An 11,416-nucleotide genomic window follows, 5' to 3' on the forward strand; every position below is an offset into this window, starting at 1 on the left:
AAAACAGCACCCACAGCGTAATCACTGGAATCACACATTATTTCGAATGGTTCATTCCAATCTGGTGTCTGCATTATGGGCGCGGAGATCAATGCTTGTTTAAGCGTTTGAAATGCTTCTAAACATTTGTTGTCGAGGATGAATTCAGCATCTTTCATCAATAGTCCGGTCAAAGGTTTAGTTATTTTAGAGAAGTCTTTAATGAATCGTCGGTAAAAACCGGCATGTCCTAAGAAGCTTCGTACTTCTCTTACAGTTTTCGGAGGTTGAAGGTTTTCGATTACCTCTATTTTGGCCTTGTCTACTTCAATCCCTCTGTTTGAGATGATGTGTCCTAAAACAATTCCTTCTTGTACCATAAAGTGACATTTTTCCCAATTAAGTACTAGGTTTACTTTTACACATCGTTCTAGAACTCTTTCTAGGTTTTCAAGACATTCTTCAAAGCTTTGTCCGCATACGGAGAAATCGTCCATAAATACCTCCATGATGTTTTCGAGAAAATCGGCGAATATCGCCATCATGCACCTTTGGAAGGTTGCGGGAGCATTGCATAAGCCGAACGGCATTCGTCGATAAGCGAAGGTACCAAAAGGACATCTGAACGTTGTCTTTTCTTGGTCATCAGGATGAATTGGTATTTGAAAGAAGCCTGAATAACCGTCTAGATAGCAGAAATGAGAATGTTTTGCTAATCGTTCTAACATCTGGTCAATGAATGGTAAAGGGAAATGATCTTTTCGGGTTGCTTTGTTTAGTTTCCTATAGTCAATGCACATTCTCCATCCCGATTCGATTCGTTTAGTTATAGTTTCTTCTTTTTCATTTTCAATAACTGTTATACCTCCCTTCTTTGGTACTACGTGTACCGGACTAACCCATTTGCTATCAGATATAGGATATATGATACCTGCCTCTAATAACTTGGTTATTTCCTTCTTCACTACCTCACTCAGGATAGGGTTCAGTCTCCTCTGGTGTTCCCTAGAAGTTTTACAGTCTTCTTCTAGCATGATGTGGTGCATACAAATAGAAGGACTTATTCCTTTAAGGTCGGTGATGTTGTATCCTAGTGCGGTTGGATATTTTCTTAAGATATGCAGGAGTTTTTCTGTTTCGAGTTTTCCTAGGTCTGCATTAACTATCATTGGTCGTTCAAGTTCTAAGTCTAGGAATTCATATCTCAGATTTTTGGGAAGTGTTTTCAGGTCTAGGGTTGGTTTCTTAAGGCATTGCGTAGGGTCCGGTGTTATTGCTAAACATTGGTTAAGTTTGTCTTCTACAAGATAGTCAGATGATTTTTCATTTTCTAACTCTGTTTCTTTTATGCATTCATCGATGATATCCATGAAGTAACATGTGTCTTCTATTGCAGGTGCTTTCAAAAATTGGGAAAGAATGAACTCAATTTTCTCTTCTCCTACTTCGAAAGTGAGTCGTCCTCGTTTTACGTCTATGATTGCACCGGCAGTTGCTAAGAACGGCCTTCCCAGTATAATGGGTGTAACTTCATCTTCTCTAATGTCCATAATTATAAAATCGGTTGGAATGTAGAATTGACCTATGCGCACGGGAACGTTTTCAAGAATTCCTACAGGATATCTAACAGAACGATCTGCTAGTTGCACAGACATTTTAGTTGGTCTTAATTCTCCCATTTCAAGTTTCTTGCATATGGATAAAGGTATAACACTAATACCGGCTCCTAAATCGCATAAGGCTTTATCTATGACAAGTTTTCCTATGTGACAGGGTATAAAGAAACTACCCGGATCTTTAAGTTTAGGAGGCATATTCTGGATTATAGCGCTACATTCAGCAGTGAGTGTAACGGTTTCGCTATCTTCAAGTTTCCTTTTATTAGAAAGAATTTCTTTTAAGAACTTAGCATATGAGGGCATCTGCGTAATAGCTTCTGTAAAAAGAATTATGACGTTTAATTGTTTCAGTAGGTCAACAAATTTTTTAAATTGGCCCGCATCTTTGGTTTTAATAAGCCTTTGGGGGTAAGGGATAGGTGGTTTATAAGGTGGTGGAGGTACATAAGGTTCTTTCTTTTCTACGGTTTCCTTATTACTCTCTTCCTTTTCCTTAGGTTTATTTTCTTCCTCAGTTGACTTTTTAGAGTTTTGGTTTTCTATCCTTGGATCAGACGGTCCTTCCACTTCCGTTCCACTTCTTAGTATGATTGCATGAGCGTGGCTTCTCGGGTTAGGTTAGGGATGTCCAGGAAATGTACCAGTTGGGGAAGCAGTAGGCGCTTGTTGTTGAGCTACTTGTGATATTTGTGTTTCCAGCATTTTGTTATGGGTAGCCAGGGCATCTACTTTACTTGCTATTTGTTTTATTTGTTCGCCAGTGTGTACATTCTGGTTTAAGAAATCTTTATTGGTTTGCTGTTGAGAAGCTATGAAGTTCTCCATCATGATTTCCAAGTTGGATTTCCTAGGAACGTTATTGTTAGGTGTAGATGGGATCGGCTTTTGATATCCAGGAGGTATAGCTGGGGCTTGATTTGGAGCTTGTCCAGGCGCGTATAAGGCATTATTACTCTTATATGAAAAATTAGGATGATTCTTCCAGTTGGAGTTATAGGTATGCGAGTAGGGATTTCCTTGAGCATAGTTTACTTGCTCTGCTTGGATTCCTGTTAGGAGCTGACAATCTGCAGGAGTGTTACCTTGGATTCCACAGACTTCGCAATTCTGAGTTATGGCAACCACGGTGGCTGGAGGTGATACATTTAAACTTTCAATTTTCTGGACCAGAGCATCCACTTTTGCATTAACATGATCAAGGTTACTTATCTCGTACATGCCACTTTTCGCCTGAGGTTTTTCTACCATTGTTCTTTCGCTTCCCCACTGATAGTGGTTTTGGGCCATGCTCTCAATAAGTTGATAAGCATCAGCGTAAGGTTTGTTCATAAGTGCACCACCTGCGGCGGCGTCTATTGTTAACCTCGTGTTGTACAAGGGACCATTATAGAAGGTATGAATCACTAACCAGTCCTCTAAACCATGGTGTGGACAAAGTCTCATCATGTCTTTGTATCTTTCCCATTCTTCGAAAAGAGACTCGTTATCTTTCTGTTTAAATCCATTTATCTGGGCTCTTAACATAGCTGTTTTGCTCGGCGGAAGATATCGGGCAAGAAAGACTTTCTTCAACTCGTTCCATGTGGTGACTGAGTTGGAAGGAAGAGATTGAAGCCATCTTCTAGCGCTATCTCTTAACGAGAAAGGAAAGAGACGAAGTCGAATTGCCTCTGAAGTGACACCATTAGCTTTAACATTAAAAAGAAAGATAACGTACTTGAAAAGAGAAAGTTTAAAGAACAAGGTTTTCCCCCCCACAGTTAAATGATACATTGTCCCCAATGTTTCAGAGAAAACAAAAGAAATACAAAAAGAAAAAAGAAACTAGAGTCAATGCTGCCTTCCGCCGCGTGTTCTTGGACCTGGTGATCTTTGATGTACTTCCAAATCATCAAACCTGCTGAGCAACTGAGCGAACCGCTGATCGGTTATTGCATTCCTCGCTTCTTGTTGTTGTTGCATCTGGCGCATCATCTGCATCACTTCGAGATTTTGCGCTTGCATACCATCGATAGCATCCATGATGTCGTCGTTGGTAGTTGGTCCATATTTATGAGTCGAATTTGGGGTACAAACTACAAGTGCACAGTTCTATCGCGTAGTTTTAAAAGATATCGATCCCACAGGGACTTATGAATCGATATACCGTTTTCTAAGGTTACTTCGTAAAGCTAAGGCGGATGATACTTTGATTGTTTGAGGGAAAAGTTAAAACTAAAATAAGATATAAATTAAATATCAATTAAGCGGATATCGGTATGTAGTTCGTCGTAATTAGGGAATCAAATCTTCGTTTGTTTTTTTGGTTTTTTTTAAAATAAATCTTTTCAGTAAATACTATTGATTAAAAGTCTTTTCTCAAACTCTCGCATTGTTGAATAGACTATGACTTTATATTAACGCAGCTGTCACTTATTGGTTAAGTCCAAAATCATATTTTGAAAACAACAGAATCTATAGAAACTCTTTTTAAGAAAACACTAATCGTTTAAACACCCTCGTCTCAAACTCTCGCTCTGTTGACTTAGATTATATAATTAAATTCAAATGCTTAACTCTCGTCCTCACGTTTAACTTTTAAAAATACTTTTTGAAAAAGACCAGAATTTAATTAACTCTAAAAATTGCTTTCGCCCTGATCTAGAATTAATGCTCAATTTACTATGTCCAGTTAAAAACTCAAACTCTCGTTCTATTGAATTTAACTTCTTTATGTCTTTTACTCTCGTACAAAAACCTTGTTATTAAACCTGTAAATTGAGACCATAAAAAGAGTGACTTTATTTTTAAACGTAATTTAGCCAACTTAGTTTTGATTCCTTCATTCCGCTACTTTACATACCGATACCTAAGTAAATTAGCCAGACATGCTAAATAGATCTAAACAATCATTATGCTTAAATAAATTCATCTCAGGCAAATAATATAAATAAACAATAAAGCAGGGCATATATAAATTCAAACAATAATTAAAGAACCTGAATAATTTATAGCAATCTTTGAACACTTCATCACAGACCGGTTGGATTTGTTCTTGAATTCTTCAATCGGGCAGGAAAATAAAAGTGAAGGAATAAAAATCTAGGGTCTAACGTAAGGTTAGATCCGGTAAAAGATACACAATAGTTTCCGGTGTAGAAACTATTGTGTGAAAAATTAATTAAGTGCTTAAAGGAATTGCTGGAAAAGAAAATAAAAAATTGCAAATAAAGCAAAAACTGTAAAAAGGTAATGGTATGCTTGCACGGCTGGAAGAGAAAAATTGAACGAAGCAGAGAGACGGCCGAGAGAGACTGCAGGGTTTGCCAAATGCCACTATTTATATTGCTCACTTTTTGTAACGGTTTCCAAAGGCTTTCCGTGTAAAAAATCCTCACGTTCCAATAGTCAAGCGTAACAATAGGCTTCAATGTGCCTCTGTTGCGCTTCTGAAGCCAAAAATATAGGAGAATGGTGTGACGTCCGTCACACCATTTGTTACGCTCGTAACACAAGTAGGCAGGGCGTGACGCTCGTCACACCTTGTGTGGCGCTCGTCACAGGCGCAACGCCTGTGCTTTTTGGATGGGCCTTGGCTTGGTGGAATTTGCTTCTTTTCATTTCTTTTTGCACCTCCTTTTCTTCCTTTTTCACTTAGGCTTCAAATAAACTACCTGAGATAAATAGAAAGCAAAATACCAAGTAGTATCGAATAAAATGAAATAAATTGAAGTGAATAATAATATAATTTAATTAAATCGAGTCCTAGAATGTGATATTATTTCATGTTATCAAACTCCCCCATACTTAGACCTTTGCTTGTCCTCAAGCAAAATACAATATAGAAATCGTTTAAAAATTTAGCCAGATGAAATTTCAAAACACACATCAATTCGTACTAGGTTGCAAGTAGATTTTGTTTAGGAGTAACTTGAGTTTAATCTTGACATCAACAACTACCGTTACAACCTCAGGTAACCTCACCTTATGCAAACCAGTTCGAGTCATGCCATTATAGCTAGCCTAGATCTTTCACTCTTTTTTTCACCCGTTTTCATTCTAGCGAAATCACATTAAGCCCTTTATCGTTTCGCGCACATAGTGGAGTGACCGGTTAGTGATTCTGATCCCCTTTTTAGCTTGAAGCTCTGGTACATTAGTCGGATAACTTCGTTATTTGGTCCATTGCAAATTGCGGGGGATCGGACCGTAGTCCGCCCTACCAAGTTCAGCACCAGATACCTGCTGAACCAACTCATAATGGATCTTTCGTATTATGTTTTTGTATGATCTGCAGCCTTTAGATTAAATGATCTGGTAAGGATCACCTAACTTAGTTAGTGCATTTCCTGATATATATTTTTTTATTTTGGGAATCATTCACTTATATTCGTCGGCCCTCCACGTAGTTTGCTATTAAGATGGTGCTGACTTCTTGTATAAACTACTCGGGGTTACTATAAAGTTAAAAGTCCAGGGACTTGTATAACAGGTACCTTTCTGATCTAACATGTTGAGGTTTGTTTAGAGTGTTGGGGCGGTAATAATTTTTTTTTGTCTTAATTTTTCTCAAGTTTGATGAAATAGGCAACCTTTATACTTACTGAGTGTGTTGAATTTTTGTTATGGCTCATGAAAATTTGAGGGAATAGATAATAGAAATTTCTCACACTAGGGACTTGATTTAGAATAAATATATATTATAATAAGTATTTTTTTTAATTAAATAATAGAAAGGGAAATAACATTGAAAGGAAAGATAACGTACTTGAAAAGGGAAAGTTTAAAGAACAAGGTTTTCCCATGAGCACACGTAATGAAGGAATCTCAACCTCTACGGGGAGTACTGCTGCCATACCATATACAAGAGAGAAAGGAGTTGCCCCTATTGAAGTGCGGATGAATGTACGATACCCATGCAAAGCAAATGGGAGCATCTCATGCCAATCCTTATATGTGACAACCATCTTCTGAATAATCTTCTTAATGTTCTTATTTACAGCTTCAACGACCCCGTTCATCTTAGGTCTGTAGGGAGAAGAATTATGGTGTGCAATCTTGAAGTCTTTGCAAAGAGCTTCCACCATATTATTATTCAAGTTCGATCCATTGTCAATAATGATCTTACTTGGCACACCATAACGGCATATGATCTGATTCTTGATAAACCTTACAACAACTTGCTAGGTTACATTTGCATACGATGCCGCTTCAACCCATTTTGTGAAGTAGTCGATTGCCACTAAAATGAAACGATGTCCGTTCGAAGCTTTGGGCTCAATCATATCAATTTCCCACATGGAGAAGGGCCATGGGGAAGAAATAACATTCAATAGTGTCGGAGGAACATGAACCTTATCAGCATAAATTTGACACTTGTGGCATTTCATCACAAGCTTGCAACAATCACATTCCATTGTCAGCCAACAGTAGCCTGCTCGCAACATCTTCTTTGCCATTGTATGTCCATTGAAATAAGTACCAAAGGAACCTTCACGCACTTCAGTCATCAACAAGTTTGCTTCGTGTCTATCCATGCATCTGAGTAAAACCATGTCAAAGTTTCTCTTGTACAATATATCACCATTCAAGTAGAAATTAGCGACTAATCTTCTCAAAGTCTTCTTATCTTTCAATGATGCCCCAGACGTGTAAATCTGACTTTAGAGGAAACATTTGATGTCGTAATACCACAACTTCTCGTCTCTGACTCCTTCAATAGCAAACACATGAGTTGGTATATTAAGACACATTAGCGATAAATTGGGAACCTCATTCCAATACTTCACCATAATCATTGACGCAAACGTTGCAAGAGCATCTGCCATCCGGTTCTCATCTCGAGGAATATGATGGAACTCAACTTCTGTAAAGAAATATGAAATACTCATCGCATAATCTCTATACGGTACCAAACCGGGTTGATTTGTCTCCCAATCACCTTTGATATGATTCTCAACCAAAGCTGAATTTCCAAAGACATCTAAATCCTTGATTCTGAGATTCATGGCCTCTTCAAGCCCCATAATGCAAGCTTCATATTTTGCCATATTGTTTGTACACTTGAAAGTCAATCTAGTTGTAAATGGTAGATGCATACCTTGAGGAGTAATGATCACTTCCCCAATGCCATTACCATATTGATTAACAACTCCATCAAAAACCATGCCCCAACGGGAACCAGGTTCTGGCCCTTCTTCAAGCAATGGTTCCTCACAATCTTTCACTTTCAAGTACAAAATCTCTTCATCAGGAAAATCATATTGCACTGACTGATAATCTTCATTTGGTTGGTGAGCCAAATGGTCAGCCAAGATACTACCTTTGATCACTTTTTGAGATCGGTATTCAATATCATACTCTGATAAAAACATCTTCCAACGGGAAATCCTCCCAGTTAAAGCAGGCTTTTCAAATATATACTTGATTGGATCCATTTTGGATATCAACCAAGTGGTATGATTCAACATATACTGTCGCAAACACTTAGTAGCCCAAGCCAATGTGCAACAAGTCTTCTCAAGCATAGAATACCGAGTCTCACAATTGGTGAACTTCTTACTGAGGTAGTAAATTGCAAATTCTTTCTTTCCAGTATCATCTTGCTGACCAAGAACAAACCCATACTCTCATTAAGCACATTCAAATACATGATCAACAGTCTTCCTTCAACAGGCAGAGACAAAATCAGAGGCTCAAGCAAATACTCTTTAATACTATCGAAAGCTTTATGACAATCTTTGGTCCAATCACAAGACTGATCTTTCCGAAGAAGCTTGAATATAGGCGCACATGTGGCAGTCATGTGGGAAATGAATCTGGAAATATAATTCAAGCGGCCGAGAAAACCACTGACTTGCTTCTCAGTTTTGGGCGCAGGCATCTCTTGTATTGCTTTGACCTTTGCAGGATCAACTTCAATACCCTTCTCGCTGACAATAAAGCCCAACAACTTACTAGAACGAACACCAAAAGTACACTTATTGGGATTCAAGCGGAGTTTATATTTCCTCAAACGCTAGAATAGCTTCAATAAATGCTCAACATGTTCCTCTTCATCAATTGATTTAGCAATCATGTCATCGACATAAACTTCAATCTCTTTATGCATCATATCATGAAAAAGAGTAGTCATTGCTCTTTGGTAAGTTGCACCAGCATTCTTTAGACCGAAAGGCATCACTCTATAACAGAATGTTCCCCAAGGTGTAATGAATGTGGTCTTCTCCATATCTTCGGGTGCCATCTTGATCTGATTATATCTAGAAAATCCATCCATAAACGAAAAGACTTTGAATTTAGCAGTATTATCTACCAACATATCAATGTGTGGCAGAGGGAAATCATCTTTCAGACTGGCTTTATTCAAGTCTCTATAATCAACACACATGCGGACTTTTCCATCTTTCTTCGGCACATGCACAATATTGGCCATCCATTGCGGATGCTCAGCGGCTACAAGGAAACCGACGTCAATCTGCTTCTGCACTTCCTCTTTGATCATGACAGCCATATCAGGATGTGTTCTTCTCAACTTCTGCTTGACTGGCGGGCATTCTAGCTTCAATGACAATCTATGCTCCACAATCTCAGAATCCAAACCAGGCATGTCTTGATAGGACCGAGTAAACACATCTGAATACTCTCGAAGAAGATCAATCAACCCCTCCTTGACATCTGGACACAGGCGAGACCCAATCTTGACTTCCTTCACATCATCCTCGGAACCCTTGTTGTCTAACTCAATCTGCTCTTCGAACGGCTTAATGGACTTTTCATCTTGATCAAGAAGACGAGATAATTCATCACTCACTTCTTCGTCACTTTCCTCCTTGGCCTCAAACACAGGGAATTCAAAATTTGGAGAAGGAGAAGAATCATTGTATTCAATGGGGTTAGGAACCAACCTGTATAATGATTTGATACTTTGATTTTAGAGAAGTGGATTTGTGACCAAATATTATGGATATGGACAATTATCTTGTTTATTTATGTTTTTTCGTGATTACCATTTTCAGAATAAAGTAAAAAGTAAAAACAAAACATCATAGATGTGGATGAATATAATTAATTTTATTGATGATCAATTTGAAAATGCCCAAACAATGTTCTCTTCTCCCTTAAGCATAGGAGAAGGATTTTGAAAACATATAAAAGCAATTACTTAGATTGATGCAAAATAACAGGAATATCAACAGCAGTCCAATTGTTGCAAGCCTTTCCATGGTCACAAAATTGGTGCAGCCTTCCTCTTCGTCATCCTCTAGCACATCAACTAAGTGTTGATTTATGCCATGAATGAACCCTCCGCCATGGAAGCTAAGTTGCATATCTTCAGACCTTGCAGTTGATGAACCTTTCTGGAACCCCAAACCGGTTCTTCCTTTGTTGTCGGAGACCTCTACCATGCGCCCCCACTGATCAATATTACCCTCCTCCACAATCTTCTTGGCCTCTTTCAATGAGGACATAGGTGCCCCAGCTCCCTTTTTAGCAGCAATAGATAAGGCCTGGAATGGAGTTCCAACCTCATCCTCAACTTCAACATAAGAGAAAGATGACAGATGGCTAACCAACAACACATTCTCCCCGCCAATAATCACAAGTTTTCCATTCTTCACAAATTTAAGTTTCTGATGCAAAGTGGAGGTAACAACTCCTGCCTCATGGATCCATGGCCTTCCCAACAAGCAACTGTAGGCCGGGTGGATATCCATTACTTGAAAAGTAATTTGAAAATCACTCGGACCTATCTTAACTGGAAGGTCCACTTCACCAATAACCATTTTGCATGAACCGTCAAAAGCTTTGATGATTACACTGATATACCTCATAGGCGCTCCTTGGTATGATAGCTTGGACAGAGTTGACTTCGGTAGCACATTCAGTGACGACCCGGTGTCAACAAGAACATTTGACAAAGCATCTTCTTTGCAATTCATAGAAATATGCAAAGCCAGATTATGATTTCTACCATCCTCAGGGAGTTCTTCATCACAGAAGCTAAGATTATTGCAAGAAGTGATGTTAGCCACGATATGATCAAATTGATCCACTATAACATCATGTTCTACGAATGCTTGTTCCAAAACTTTCTGCAGTGCTTCTCTGTGAGCTTCAGAGTTCATGAGCAGAGACAACACTGAGATTTTTGAGGGGGGTTGGAGCAGCTGCTCCACCATATTGAACTCACTTCTCTTGATCAAATGAAGTACCTCATCATCATCATTAGCCTTCAAATCGCTGGATTAACAAGACTTACCCTTTAAAGCACCAACTGGATCTACAACAAGCACTTCCATCTTCTTTCTAACAACTGATTCTTCCTTATCCTTTGGGAACACCGGCCCAAACACACGACCATTGCGGGTCACCTTGGTAACATCAACAATGCTCACTAAAGTTCTAGTCGTAGGTAACGGGACCTCTTGACCACCTTCTATCATTGTAGCATTATACTGATATGACACAACTTTATCAGATGAATACGGGACTGGGCCCGCTAACCATATAACTAGTGGTGATACTGATCTATTGCTAACATTATTACTATTGTTGTTGTCATACTGAATTACCAATCTCTCTGGCTGCTTTAAAATGGGCACTATGACATTTACATCGTCATCTACATGACGGGATTAAACAATTTGAATCATGACTTCATCCATCAGTCGTTGGATGTCCCTTTTCACAACTTCGTAACCCCTTGAATTAATACTGCAAACAACACAACCATCGTGGTTATGCTCACAATCATTCAACATACAAATGTTCTTGTGCTTCTAGACCAAGGATCTTCGGATAAAACACACATAAAAAAACCTTAAACTCGCCAGGAC

The 11,416-nt window shown here is 38.6% G+C and overlaps 1 non-coding gene across 1 annotated transcript; it reads left to right on the forward strand.

Annotated features, from left to right (window-relative positions):
• Positions 1-3,015: 3,015 nt before the first annotated feature.
• Positions 3,016-3,122, forward strand: LOC127089102 (small nucleolar RNA R71). The gene has a single exon (XR_007790879.1). It is a non-coding gene; the product is annotated as a small nucleolar RNA R71 (small nucleolar RNA).
• The last annotated feature ends 8,294 nt before the right edge of the window (positions 3,123-11,416 follow it).

The sequence above is a fragment of the Lathyrus oleraceus genome, chromosome 5, assembly GCF_024323335.1.
Source record: "Lathyrus oleraceus cultivar Zhongwan6 chromosome 5, CAAS_Psat_ZW6_1.0, whole genome shotgun sequence".
NCBI classification, from domain to species: Eukaryota; Viridiplantae; Streptophyta; class Magnoliopsida; order Fabales; family Fabaceae; genus Lathyrus; species Lathyrus oleraceus.